This window comes from Mesoplodon densirostris, chromosome 11, assembly GCF_025265405.1.
Source record: "Mesoplodon densirostris isolate mMesDen1 chromosome 11, mMesDen1 primary haplotype, whole genome shotgun sequence".
Classification (NCBI taxonomy): domain Eukaryota; kingdom Metazoa; phylum Chordata; class Mammalia; order Artiodactyla; family Ziphiidae; genus Mesoplodon; species Mesoplodon densirostris.
The window spans coordinates 2,974,696-2,988,619 of record NC_082671.1 but is presented as its reverse complement, the minus strand read 5'-3'; the positions used below and the strand labels follow the sequence as shown (position 1 = coordinate 2,988,619).

General features: G+C 52.7%; 1 protein-coding gene across 14 annotated transcripts in view; it reads left to right on the top strand.

Annotated features, from left to right (window-relative positions):
* The window catches only part of CACNA1C (calcium voltage-gated channel subunit alpha1 C), a 474,146-nt gene that overhangs the window by 303,716 nt on the left and 156,506 nt on the right, over positions 1-13,924 (top strand). The window lies entirely within an intron of this gene.

Below are 13,924 nucleotides of genomic sequence, written 5' to 3'. Positions count from 1 at the left end.
TGGAAACCGAGTCCCAGGGAAGAGCCCTGTTCAGAGCAGATGCTCGAATCCACTTTGCTTCCTGCCCACCGGCCACTTTTCCTGCTGCCGTGTCACCACCTCCCGTCCTCCTGGTTCATGTGACTTAACCCCGTCAAGAGCCCACGTGACGCAGGCGGGGCTGGTGCACAAGCCAGAGGTGCGCAGTCCATTGGACGGCAGCCCACAGTCACCCCTGCCCAGCCCGCTGCCCCTGGACAGGCCTGTCCCCCCTCTGCGCCTCTGTTCCACCTGCAACCAGGAGGGCCTGAGCTGCGGAGCCCCCAGATCTCCTTCCTGCCCCACGGTCTCCCCCTCCGCCCGCCAGTACCCACGCGGTGCCAGGCCGTCCCACCTCCCCCCCACCCCTCCTCCTCCCCCACCTCCTTGGACTTGGTCCTCTTCCCCGTCACTTTCTGCTTTGCTTCCTCTGCCGTTTCATCCCTTTTGTCCTAAAGGGGTCTTCGATGTCATGGAACCTTATCCAAAATGAGGGACACTTACCAGGACGGGGCGTGTGCAGAAGGGCCACCCGCAGGTCCATCCCTCTCCCTGCTTCTCACGACCGAGGCTGCCCGCCACTGCCCACCCCGTTCAGGAACCTTCCTCCACCACTTCTTTCACAGAAAGAGGAAGTGATAAAACCTTATTCCTTCCATCATCTCACGGTGCGATTCTTAGTCAGGGTGTCTGAGTGGGAAGGGACTTCAGGCATCTGGTCCAACCAAGTGTCCACCCTGCAGATGGGGACGCTGCCTTGGATGAGCTGAGTGGCTTCCTCGCCGTCACACAGCCGCCTGGCACCCGGGACCCTGCACCGTCTGTAAGAAGGTGATGGCGGTCATGATGGACTCCTGCTTGGTGGTCTCGGAGCTTGCAGAGCCCCCTCACACACGTGACTCCCAGCCGCCCCGAGGGGAACGCAAAGCCAGGGTGTGTGGGTGCCCCCCACCTCCCAGCCCCGCAGCCCACAGAGCCCTTTGGGACGCCGTGCATAGCCTGGCCTCTTAACATTCCAAACAGGTTGGCATCTGCAGGAAGAGGAGGCTGAAGTCGGCTCCCCGGGGCCGGCCTGCCCCTCGGGAGCAGGGCAGAATTCAGGATGGGGTCCCGCACACCCAGCCCGGACCGCAGCACCCCTCTCGTGCATCCGGGCAGCTAGGCATCCACGCTCGCCCCTCCCACGCGGATTCCTGAGCCACAGCCATAGCCCCTCCTCCCATCCGGCCGCTCTGGCTCCTGCCCCTGCCAGTGTCTCCCAGGGGCCCAGGCTCCGGGGGCTGGGAGGGAACAGTCACAGTCCCGGCTCTGCCGCTGACCTTTCTGCTCCCTGCTCTGTGCTTTGCCTCAGTTTCTCCGCCTACCAAGTGGGATGAATGCCAGGTATTCCATGGAAAGGGGGGAGATTTAACCTGTAAAGCCCCGTGAGTTTCTAGCAACAAAGAGTCTTGTAAACCCACCCCTTGACGAGAGGCTTTCCGGATGGTGATGAGCCACGGTGACCGGTCCTAAGAAAAGAAACACAGCAAAGCAGGTTCGTTGAAACAGGGAGCACGTTCCAAACGCTCCAGTCCTGCTGCCATGGAGTTTGATGGAGAAGTTGTTGAGTATCAGTGACAGCACGTGACTAAACCAGGAAAGACCCCATTGTTTGTGCTCTACCTGCAGCAGCTAAAAAATCATACTGAGCAAGAAACTTCTCCTGTTTACTGAGGTGCACAGACTCCCCCAGGAGGAAAATGTCCCCTTTCGATTTGAGAACAAAACGTAGGCGGTGATAAATGTCAGGGTTACCACCAGCTAAAGGCAATTTCGGACATCTGTGCCAGGTTCTCAGCTCCAAGAGCTTTACTGGCGGGTTAAACGGCCCAGTGGTCCGGGAAGGCGGGGACAGGAGCCCTAATTTACAGACAAGCAGGTATGGCCCCGAGTGCTTCTCCCAGAGCCGTGAAGGGAGGTGGGCTCAGGCTGTTTTCCAGGGTAGGGACACCCCCTGTAGGACACAGGCCTCTGTCATTGGAGGAGACACAGCTTGACAGCAGGTGCCTGCCTGGCTCTCGAGACCAGAGACAGGCGATACTTCAGGTGTTGGTTTATTTATGTTTCAATGGTCCCTGGACCCTGGCCTAGGGGCTGATGAGAAATGGTCCTCTTGCCCCTGTGGGCCTCGTGGTGAAGTGGGAGGTTTTCTGGGCCTGCAGTGAAGACACCAGGGATCTGAGTCTGGCCAGACATGTGACCTACCTTTTAACCTCCAACCCTCAGTTTTCACATCTGGGAAAGGAGAGGGTTAAACTCTCTCAGCCCTTAAGTTTTTCTGAGCAGTATCATTCTGTGCTTCAATGACAGAGAACAGCAGTAAGCTGAGAATTCCTTTGGAATCACTAATTCTAGCCCCAGTCCCGGGCAGGGTGTGACCCTCGGCAGCTCCCAGCAATCGGTCCAGAGGGGGCTGTTTCCCAAGCACTGACCCTGTGCCCAGGACTGTGGCCAGTGGTGTAGGTCCCACAGGAGACAGAGCTTCTTAAACTCAGGAAGCCGCATTGTTGGTTCTCCTTAGTGGCTGGCCCTTCCCTGGAAATCCCAAACCTGAAATTACAACCAACAGCACGGTGACTGTCACCTAACTTAAAATAATGGTCATAATAAAGGCCACTTAGGCTTACACGTGACCCATGCTTTATAAACGCTGGAAAGAGAAATGAGGGGAGAGGAAGTGAAGACACAGCGAGGTCAGTGTCCCATGATGTGACTGATACGCAGGACAGGAGCCCCAGCCGCCTGTGACGCTTGGTCCGTCCCCTCCTGCTGGCTTGTGACAGTGAGTGGCTGAGGACGCCAACAGTGAGGTCCCACTCCTTAGGTTCAAATCCCCAGGGCCACCACCTGTTAGCTATGTGCCTCAGCGTCCTGATCTATAATGGGGGTTAAAATTGCACTCACCTTGTGGTGGTGTTGTGAGGATTAAATACATAAGTGCTTGCAGAGCGTTCAGAACTATGGTCAGCGTGTAAGATGCATTCAGCAAATTTTAGCTACTGATATGTCTGGGTCCAACTCCCTGTCTGCCGACCTCAGGCTCCAAGTTGGGCTGATTAGAGGAAGGGGAACTTCCACACTTGATTTTTTAAAATCCACTTTATTAAAGCATAATTTATATTCACTAAAACTCACACATTTTAAGTGTACCATCACAAAAGTAAGAGCCTTACACTAGCATAATTTAACTTAACCCTCTACCCTATGTGAGTCCACTTTCTCTTGGCCTCCATTGTCTCCGATGAGAAGTCACCAGTATTCGCATCATGGTTCCCTGTATATATGCTTTTTTTTTTCTTGACTGTTTCTAGATTTTCTATCTTTGGTTTTCAGCACTTGACTATTATGTGCCTTGTTGTATATTTGTCCTGCTTAGAGTTTTCTGAGCTGCTCAGATTCATCCATAAATTGGAGATCATCATCAAGTTTGGGAAGTTTTTGGCCATTATTTCTTCAAATATATTTTTCCAACTCCAGTCTCACGCTTCTCTGTCTGGGACCCCAATTACACTTATGTTTGGCCATTTTCTATTATCTCATTGGTCCCCAAGGCTTTGTTCAGTTTTCTTCAGTCTTTTTTCCTGTGTCCACAGATTAATTTCTATCAGTTATTCTTCCACCTCCATCTTCATCAAACCTATTCAATGACTTTTTCATTTCAGTTACTTTTCAGTCATAGAATCTCCATTTGGCTCCTTCTTATAGTTTCCATCTATCTGTGGAATTCCCTATCTGTTCTCTCTTTAAGACCATATACTCCTTTCGTTCTTTTAATATATTTTCCTTTAACTCTTTACACATTCTTTAAGCTGTTTTAAAATCCTTTTCTGCTAAGTCCAACATCTGAGCAATCTCATTTTCAGTCCCTTTTGGCTGTTTATTCTTGGTTATGTGTCACATTTTCCTGTTTCTTTATGTATCTGGTGGTTTGTTCTGAATACTGGGATCATGAGTCATATGTTGTACAGACCTGGATTCATTCACCTTCCTTGATCGAAGGGTTGACTCTTCAGCAGGTAGTTCAGTTACCTGCTGCCCCGCCATGAACTTGTGGTTCTATGCTTGCTGGTGAAGATTCATCAAAAGCCCAGGCCCCTCACCTCCCAGCGTGTTTCCCTTTCAGATCTTGTCAGAGCTCAGTGTCATCTTGTCAGGATGGGTCTAGAAGGCATCTTACTCCAGGGTAAGGTCCTGGCTCCTAAGATGTACTCTTTCTGGCATATCGGTTGTCTAGGGTCTTAATGAGATGTTAACTCGATCCCCCCACTCTGGCAGGGCCATGGACACACAGGGGACCCCTACACAAACTTCTGGGGCCCCGTATACCTAGCTGTCCCACCACAGCCATGTCAGATGCCCAGATTCTCAGACCAGTGAGACTGGAGTGGTCTGTCTGCTCTTTGCGCTGCATTCAGGAAACCATTTGCAGAGAACCAGGGTGATTATTGTGTTCACCTCTGAGGTTCAATTCTCTCAGAGATTACAGGCCTGAGCTACTTTATGTTCAGTTTTGGAAGACAGCTGCCGCTAATATTTTTGTCCAGTTTTTTCATGTTTATGGTGAAAGGGCTCATCTGATACCAGTTCCTCCTTTTGGAAATGGAAGTGTACTTGACTTCTAAATCACAAAATGAATGACTAGTATGTTAGCAGGTGTAAGTTACATATGTTACATAAGTTATACATGATATTATCTCTGGAATAATATAATGCTACATTATATTCTACAAGTTATATATTAATTCATTTGTCACACATTTATTGAGGACTTATTGTAGATAAGGGACAGTAGTAGTTGGAGGAAGGAAAGGTACTAGAATCTTTCTTAAGATATTTAGAAAATAACAACCCAGCGACTTTTAGAGCCAGAGTGGTCCTTTTCATCCAATGTCCTCATTTTCAAGATGTGGAAACCTAGACCCAAGAAGGTGACATGACTGCCAAGGTCACACAGCTATTAGTGGAGGAGAGGAAATAGCCTGACATTTTTTCCAGTAAATCTGAAATCTCTTTAAAACACTAAGTATACGTTTGGAGATGTTCCCTAATAGAAAATTTGATCGGTGCCAAGGTCCCTATTGATCCCTTAGTGATTTGAGCCAAATTGGAAATAAGTCAGTCTGGAATCCTAAGAACATGCATAGAAAGGTTAATTCAGGCTGTAGCATCACCATAAGTTGTCAGCAATGAACAAACTTGGTTCTTTGTTAAACTCCACCTCAAGGACAGCCAGGAAGAGGAAGCTGTGAGTTGCCTGGTATAATGGTATTTGTCTGGAAAGGAGTTAAAGAGCTATCATCAGGGCTGTCTTAGGGACTCATCCAAAACCTGATAACTCAGAGCGAGTATATCTCACTTGCCACCAAAATCTTGGAGACACTTTCCAATTTTCCTAAAAGCCGCACCGTCTACACCTTTCTGAGAGGTGTGAGACTCAGCAGCAGCCATAACCAAACCATGACTCCCTCCTGTTTAATCCTATTATCAGGCACATCACTCTGCACACAGTGAGTCCCCAGGAACTTCACTCCAAGAAGTCCCGTCCAGGGTCTGACACTAAGAGAATTTGACTGGCAGAGATTTCCCAACACTTTAAGAGATGTCCATAGTTTCAAAGACCCAGTGACCTCGTTCTGGGGTGGGACAGTAGGAACACATGTAATGAGGGGACTTCCCTAGGGAGTTTCTTCCTTAGGAAGCACAGGTCCCTTTTGCTTTCTGAAAATATCAGGTGAGGTAATTTGGATTAACTGTCCTGCTGAGGACAATTAGAAATCGCTGGGCAAAATATTCTAAATCTTCTCTTTTCTAAAACTTAGAAAAGATGCCTAACAAAAACAAATATGAATCCTCTCTGGAGAAAGGTAACATCATCAAGTTCTCCAATTATTTTGAAAGACAATTTTGCAAAAATAGGGCCTAACCCACAATACAAAATAACTAGGTACACAAAGAGACAAGATAACATGATGAAAAGGAGCAGAAACTATAGACAATAGAAATAGACCCACAGGGAATCTAGATATTGGAATTATCAGACATAGACTTGAAAATAACCATATTTACTATATTCAAAGAGATCAAAGACAAGGTTGATACTTCTCCAGAGAACCAGAAGATGTGGAAAAGAACCAAATGTAAATTTTAGAAATGAAGAATACAATACAAATATGAAAATGCAGTGTGAATTGGGAATTCCCTGGCAGCCCAGTGGATAGGTTTCCAGACTCTCATTTCCGTGGCCCAGGTTCAGTCCCTGGCTGGGAACTGAGATTCCACAAGTCGCACGGCTGAAAAGAAAAAAAAAATGCAGTGAATTGATTGAAAGGTTTTGCACAGCTGAAAACCGAATTATTGAGCTGTGGCAAGGTCAGGGGGAATATGGAGAATAAAGCACAGAGAATCAAAAGAATGGAAAATACAGAAAAGAATGTAAAAGATTGGGGAATAAAGGCTGAACTTATGAAGTGGGTTTTTTCTACATCTATTGATAGACTCTGGATTTTGATTACTGATGTGGTGAATTACATTTTACCTTTTATTGAAGTATAATACAGTGGTTAACTTGCTGTAGGAGGGGCTGGTACCTGGAGGGGCATGAGTGGGGCTTCATAGAGCGGGTGATGTTCTATTTCTTGATCTGAGTGATAGATACATGGCTTTGTTTTGTGATAAATCATACACCGTAACATCTTTATTTTTTACACTTTTCTGGATGTATATTTCACAATTGTTTTCCCCAGAATGTCTAAGACAGAAGAAAAAGTGCAGGCCCAGGCATCTACATCATTGGCAGGTGCCAAAAGAAGCCTGCATCCTAGTTTTCCTGTAGCAGAAAGAGACAGTTTGTCACCAGCAGGTAGGCAGCATATACAGGGTGGCAGATCATGATCCAGTCACTTCCCATGGATCAGAGTTGCCGTGAGAGACTTACTTTTGAGGAGGACTGGGAGGCCCCATCCGGGGCCAGAGGGAAGAGGCCGTGATCAGTACCGGCATCTGCCTGGTGCAGGGTCACAGAGTCTGCGGCGCATTTGCCGTTTCTGCTGGGACGGTGGCTGAGGGTGGAGGGCTTAGGGGTCAGCTGGCTTGGTTTCTAACTCCAGCTCCTGGACAAGTCATCGGACTTACCCAAGCCTCGGCCCGTTTATCTTTATCAAGATTGCTGGAGGATCCAATGAAATGATGTGTAGAGCCCTCCGCGTGGCGCCCAGCTCCTGCCGGGTCCTCAGGAAATGGGAGCTGGGCTTGCCAACACTCTTGTTCACTTCGGATCCAAATTCTTTAATATTTTTCCTTTGAGTTCTTTCCAACTCAATACAAACAATTCATTCAACACGAAGGCTGGTATTTTAATTACTCTTCTAGTCGGTAATTTATTAGGCAGCACAGTATCCACCATTCCCTTCCCAGGCCAAAACCCTCCGCTAGTGCTCACCAAAGCATTTGTGGGATGCAGACATTTATTAAGATGGAAAGGTTAAATTAAAAATACATGAAAAGCTCTAATGAATAAGGACATCTTAATAAGAACAGGCAAAAAAATAATGAAGCTGGAGACTGTAGGAGCCGTCCAGGCCAGAGCCCTTCTCCCTCCATCAGGCACCCTTGAACCTCCATGCGACGAGCTTACTCCTTAACCCAAGAGAAAACTACTGCCTTCCTAGCTCTAAACCTATTTTCTCTTGAAAGCCATTAATACTGTGAGGCCATTAAAGGTGTCCATTGCTTCATTAGCCAAATGAAGCTACAAAACGTGATCTGTGAGATTCATCATGCCTCCAATATCTAGCCAGTACGAACTGGTCATCTCAACCTGATGTTGATGGTGATGATGAGGATGTTGATGATGGTGATGGTGATGATGATGGTGATGGTGGTGATGATGATATTAAAGATGATGATGTTAGTGATGCTGGTGATGATGGTGGTGTTGATGATGGTGATGATGGTGGTGGTGATGATGGTGATGATGGTGGTGATAGGAGTGATGATGATATTAAAGATGATGATGTTAGTGATGCTGGTGATGATGATGGTGGTGGTGATGGTGGTGATGCTAATGGTGATGATGATGATGTTAATGATGATGATGAGGAGGAGGATGGTGATGGTAATGATGATGGTGGTGATGATGAAGATGATGACGGTGATGATGCTAATGGTGATGATGTTGTTGTTTTTGATGATGATGACTGTGATGATGATGAGAGTCACAACCACACATACCGATACAACATGCATTTCTTGACTCCAGTCAGGCATGACCGTGGAAGAGGAGGTCCCAGAGGTGGCTAGTGAGTTAGAGCCAGAGGACGTTTATCTGATCACCCTCCCTAAGAGAGGACTTGGCTCACAGAACTCAGAAGCTCCTGGTTTACTAGAGCGATGATGGTGCACATAGAAAGCCGACCACTCTGTGCTCACCGTCCTGTCTGCCCCGCATTGTCCATTTGCTGTCATAGCCCTTCTCCACCTTCTCCACTCTGCTGCTCTCTGGCCTGTGGGGCTAACCACTAGGCGACATCAAAGGCTGCCTGCCCTCTGCCTTCCAGTCGGGTTCAGCCAATGACACGGTTTTCACGTCCCAGACCCTCCCTGCAGGCCATCCAGCTGCTCCCCTCAAGCCCCGCCCCCGGCACACTGCTCTGCTTCCGGCTCCTGGGAACTACCTGTTTCCTGCTGGAACCCCCGTCCTGCTGCTTGTAACCTGTTTTCATTCTTTTTGCAAACAAGTTTTGAGCACCTACTGTGTTCAGCTCGCGCAGAAGGGGGTTTGAAGTCTGCCTTTGATGATGGAACCACTGCAGGTTTCCGAGCAGGGCCATCTTAGGGTGAGCAACGGGCCAGGGCTGCAGAATGCGTTGGGGTGGGTGGGAACTGGAACCAGGAAGCCCGGTCACCAGTCCAGGCGGGAGACAGTGAGGACAGCCGTGGCTGCGCTGGGAGGGCAGATGCGACGGGCGCCGTGGATGAAGCACTGTCTGCGCTTGCTGAGGAAGTAAGCCAGGCGACTGCCAAGTGTGGGGCCTTGTGGAGAGCGGTCTTAGGGGGAGGCTGTGAGCTCAGGGCTGTGTTTCTGGAGTGTGACGAGCTGGTTGGACAAGCCGGTGGAAGATCCAGTAAGCCTGTGGAGGAACAAGGCTTGAATTCAAAAGAGAGAGCAAGAGGGTGTGTAGTTGCGAATTCACACTCACCTAATGGTGGTGACTTGAGCCTTTAGGAGAGAGTGGAGTGAATGGATTTCCTGAGAGAGAGAATTTAGAGAGAAAGAGTTTAGAGAGACAGACACAGAGGATAGAAGACAAACCAGGAAGGGGCAGAGAGAAGCTTCACGCCTGAGGGCTCACACGCCCCCTCCTCGGGGAACCGTCTGCTGTTCTCCCAGGTCAAGGCCGCCTCTCCCTCCTCTGTGCATCCACGTCTCTTTGGGCTTCATTCTTAGGCCCACTGTCACCAGCTGTGCGATTAGCTGTCTCCACGTTTGCCTCCCCTGTAGCTGATGCCCCTCCTGGGCAGGGACTGCATCCTTTTCGTCTTTGTAATATTCTCCGGAGTAAAAGTCCAGAGGGAGGGAGGGAAGACGGGAGACAGAAGACCAGCTGTGCAGTGGGAAGAGCTGACATTGTACAGCATCACAGAGACAAGGACGAGAGAGGTTTGCAAAGAAGGGAGAAATCGGTGGCGTTGAGCCTGTCGAGGACAGTGATGTCAGTGGCAGAGGCGTGGGTCGGCCAGCGGGTGGCCGTGAGCACCTCTGAGGCCGCAAGCTCGGTCCGTCCACGGGGTGACGACGGCCGCCATCAAGGGGGAGGGTTGCCATTGAGCCGCCCCACTGGGCACGTGGTGGCAGGACCCTGCGGGGGGCGTTTCCTGCTGCTGGAAGGAGAGACGAGGGCTCCCCGTGGGGGCGGGGGCGGCCCTGCCGCGCTCTCTGCAGCGATGCCGTGTCCGAGAAAAAGCAGAGTCAGAGCTTGGTAAAGAGAGCTGTCGTCCGTGTACCCGCGAGCGGGAGTGCTTTCCGTATCCGGGGCTTTACCGACTGCACCTGACAAAGAGGGATGTGACCCGGCTGCGGCGACAGCCCCATGACGGTCTAGGAGTGGCCGAGGCCTCCCAGGGCAGCAGGGGCGCTGGGCCCCCCGAGAGCAGAGGGGCCGGTGGGGCTGCAGCTCCGTGGGAAAGCGCTGCTGCGTCTGGCCCCGGGGTCATCCCGTCTTGGAAGAGCTTTTCCGGGTGCGACGTTGCAGGGACTTGCCGTCCATCCGGGCTTCCTGGGTCCACGGCATCCTCCTCGACGCCAGGCCCCTCCTCGTCTGGGTCCCGCGGCTCCTCTCTGGACGGTGCAGGAGGGACTCCGCCTCCACCGTACACTCGAGGACGGCCGGCGTCGGGAGCGCCTTCCTCTGTGCTGCCCGAGTCGTTTTCTCTGAAAGTGACGTCGGCTTCCTCACAATTCACACAGGAGCGGTCGACTGGGTTCCCAAATCTTCCAGGTATTTCTTCTAAGAGGCAGAACAAAGCCCAGGGAAACATGAGGCAGACAGACGGTGGGGGGCCAGGTGTCCCTGCTCAGCCGGGCAGACGGCCTTCTCCGCGGGGAGGCACAAGCCCCCCTGCCGGACCCACCCGCTGCCCGCCCGGCCAGGTCCTCGTCACCCCAGACTCGGCCTCCGGCTCTCGTGTCACTGCCCCGAGGACACCTTGCTCCACCCTCCGGCCGCGGGGGGGCCTTCAGGACACCCTGTCTCTTCCTCAAAAGCACTCAAGTGGTTTGAGATTCTGTACCGATTGTGAGGTTCTTTGATTCATGTTTGGCCTCCTTTACAAGAGGGAGCCTGTGACCCCGGGGAGCAGGTGGCCCGTGGAACATAGCTCAGCAGATGACTGTGTGTAAGTGAAAATGCACGCATCGAGGCCAGTGGCCCCAGCGTCCTCCTGTTCTGGCCGACTTAGCCCCCATTGCTGAGAAGCTTGTACCCGCCACCACCCTGCCAAGCCCAGACTCAGCCCGCTTCAGTGATTCTCAGTATCGCTCCCCTGTGGAGCTGTGATCAGGCCTCCTCGGTCATTTCTCAGTGCTTTCCTGCCACTTGGCTGGAACCGTGGAGTCCGAATAATTGGGACGTGAAATGTGTCTCACGTCCTGATTTAGGGCCCGGAACACAGACTCATCGTGGGTGTGGCCCTTGGTGATCTCGTGTCCACGGGACACCTTCCCACAGCTGCTCTGCCAGGCTGGCCTGGACCCAGGGCTCCCGCGGGGACCCCATCACCGGCCCGTCAGAGGAGAGCACTTGGGTGCAGAGAAGTCGCTGTGTCGGGGACAGCTGTGAGGCTGCCCGAGGAGAAGCTGTTGAGACGCAGGCCTTGAGAGCCAGTTGCGTTCAGGGGGCTGGAGAGGGGGCTCTGGGGTGCCGACCCGGGCCGGCAGTGAGGATGGCAGGCAGGGCCTCGGAGGCCGCGGGGCGCCCCCTGGCAGCAGGATGAGCCCCCCGCCTGCCCAGCAGATGTCGTGATCATGTGCCACCTCTTCACAGACGTGGATCGTGGAGGCCGAGAGCCCCGGGCCAGGGCCCACGGGAGGCGTTTAGCCCTGTCGTATGGCCCCAGGCCTGGAGTCAGGCCACGTGGCACCAAGCCCTGTGCCCACCCCTGCCAGCAGCTGTGACGCCATGGGCAGGCCACTTAACCTCTCTGGAACTCGCGCTTCTCCTCTGTAAATACGGTTAATGACAGTACCTACTTCCCCAGGTTGTGCCAGGGGAATTGGGGTCATCCACCTGCCCCCAATAAGTCTTCGGTGCCCCGAGGCTATCCTTCACCTGCTGGCTGAATCCCCACCAAGGCTCCTCCTCCAAGAGCTTATTCAGTTGCTGCTCTCATCCCTCTGAGGATGGGGAGCTCACCACCTCTTGGAGCACCCTGCTCCACCTTAGGTCTGTTTCTTGGACCGTTTTTGTGTTGAACCTGAATCTTCCTGATTGGTCCTGGCTCCATCCCCATAGTTACGCAGAACTCTGCCAGCTCTTCTTCCCCAGAACAGCAGGTTAAATCCTGTGAAGGTCGTTGACAGCCCCCTCCGTGCCTGTGCCCTTCCTACTCCGCGAGTCCGTCTTTTCCCGATGACACACCTCGGTGTCTCCTGAAGATCCTTGAATGGAGCGGTTTCCTGAAGGCAGCCTGCACGCGGAGTCCCTGCCGTGTGCCACGGGGCACAGACGAGAGGACGTGAGGCCGGGGCTGTGCGTCAGGCAGGGAACAGCGTCCGCTGGGGGAACAGCCTGTGCTGACGCAGGGAGGCCTGTGGCCAAAGAAGCTCGGGGCTCGGCTGTGGCTAGAGAGTGAGGCGTGAGCCGGAGTCAGGGGCCGTCAGGCTGGATGCGGAGGCGGGTGACAGGGCATCGGAGGAGGACTTGCGTCAAGGACATGACTCTCTCTGCTTGAGCATCCCACCAGCAGCATGAACACCAGACGGGAGGGAGACCAGCTCACCGAGTAGCCGACCCCAGGGGCCAAAGTGTCCAAAATATACCCCGAGAGGCTAACAGCGGTCCCCTCTGGGCGGTGGGACGGCGGACGAATTCTTTTCATTCCTGCTTCCCTGTGTTTTCTAATTTCTCTATAATAAGCATCTCTCCTGTGTAATGAGCATGTATTATTTACATAGTAAACGGTATTTATACTTGTGTAAAACACTTCACAAGCACACTGGCAGGACTTGGTAACGGTGGGAGGAAGGAACCTGGGGGCCCAGGTCTGGTCTTGGTGCTCAGGGGCGTGGGGAGGCCACCAACCCCGGGGGTGGCAGGGTGCAGAGCGTCCGGCGGCAACGCTGACGGCCCCCAGCGGTGGACGAAGCCCGGGCCGCTTCGACGTCCTCTGGGCCTCTCCGCAGCCCGGCCCGCAGGCCCGGGAAACTCGCCTGTTTGCAGCGCTGACTCAGCGATAAAACAGCCAGAAGAGCCCACAGTCCCCGCGTTCACAAAACTCAGCCTGACGTGGGAGACGGGTATAAATGTTTGAAAGCCACTTAATGAACATGTAATTCCAAAGGGAGACTCACGCTCCAAAGCAAAGGAACTGATTCTGAGAAGACGTGTAAGAAAGGAGACGTCTCTGCTCTGGGAGCTTGGGGAAGGGTCCCCGGAGGAGGGATGCTGGGGCTGAGAGCGGGAGGGAACGTTGGAGGGAATTACGGAAGAGCGTTCCAGGCCGAGGGCACAGCGCCGACGATGGCCCCGCGTCGAAGGATGGCAGGTTTGAGTCTAAAAGAGACGCTCTTTGACCAGGAGTCCAGGGAGCGAGGGCCGGGGGCACAGGGTGGACCCACGCCCAGGGCCTTGTAGGGCAGGAGGAGGTCTCCCCATCCCGTGCCCCCCCATTCACTGCCACGTGGCACTGAAGGCCTGGTCGCGTTCCCCTCATGGTCTGGGCAGCCGGATCCGGGGACCTCCATCTCCCGTGAGCAGCACTTGGGGCGCTCGCCCCAGCAGACACCCCAAAAGTCGCTGTGCGGCTCGGTTGTCAGCTTCCTCCGTGGCTCCACACCCTTCACCAAATGTGTGTACAACCTGCTAATTAACAGAGTCATTTGGATCTGAAAGCATCTTGTTCTACTGGGAGGTGGCCCAGCCCTCGCATTAATTCACAGGTGAAATTATCCTAGCATTTCTCTTATTTGGTTTCCTCTCCCCGGCTCAGCTTAATGGCTGGGGCGAGTTCTCCGAATTGGACTTGTGAACCCCACTCCTCCAGGTCACAAAGGCCCGGGGACCGCCTTGGGGCCTGGGGACAGGGTGCCCAGCCTTCATTCACCAGCACTGAGGGCGGTGGGTGAGCAGGGGTGACGCCCCCAGTGCGAGAG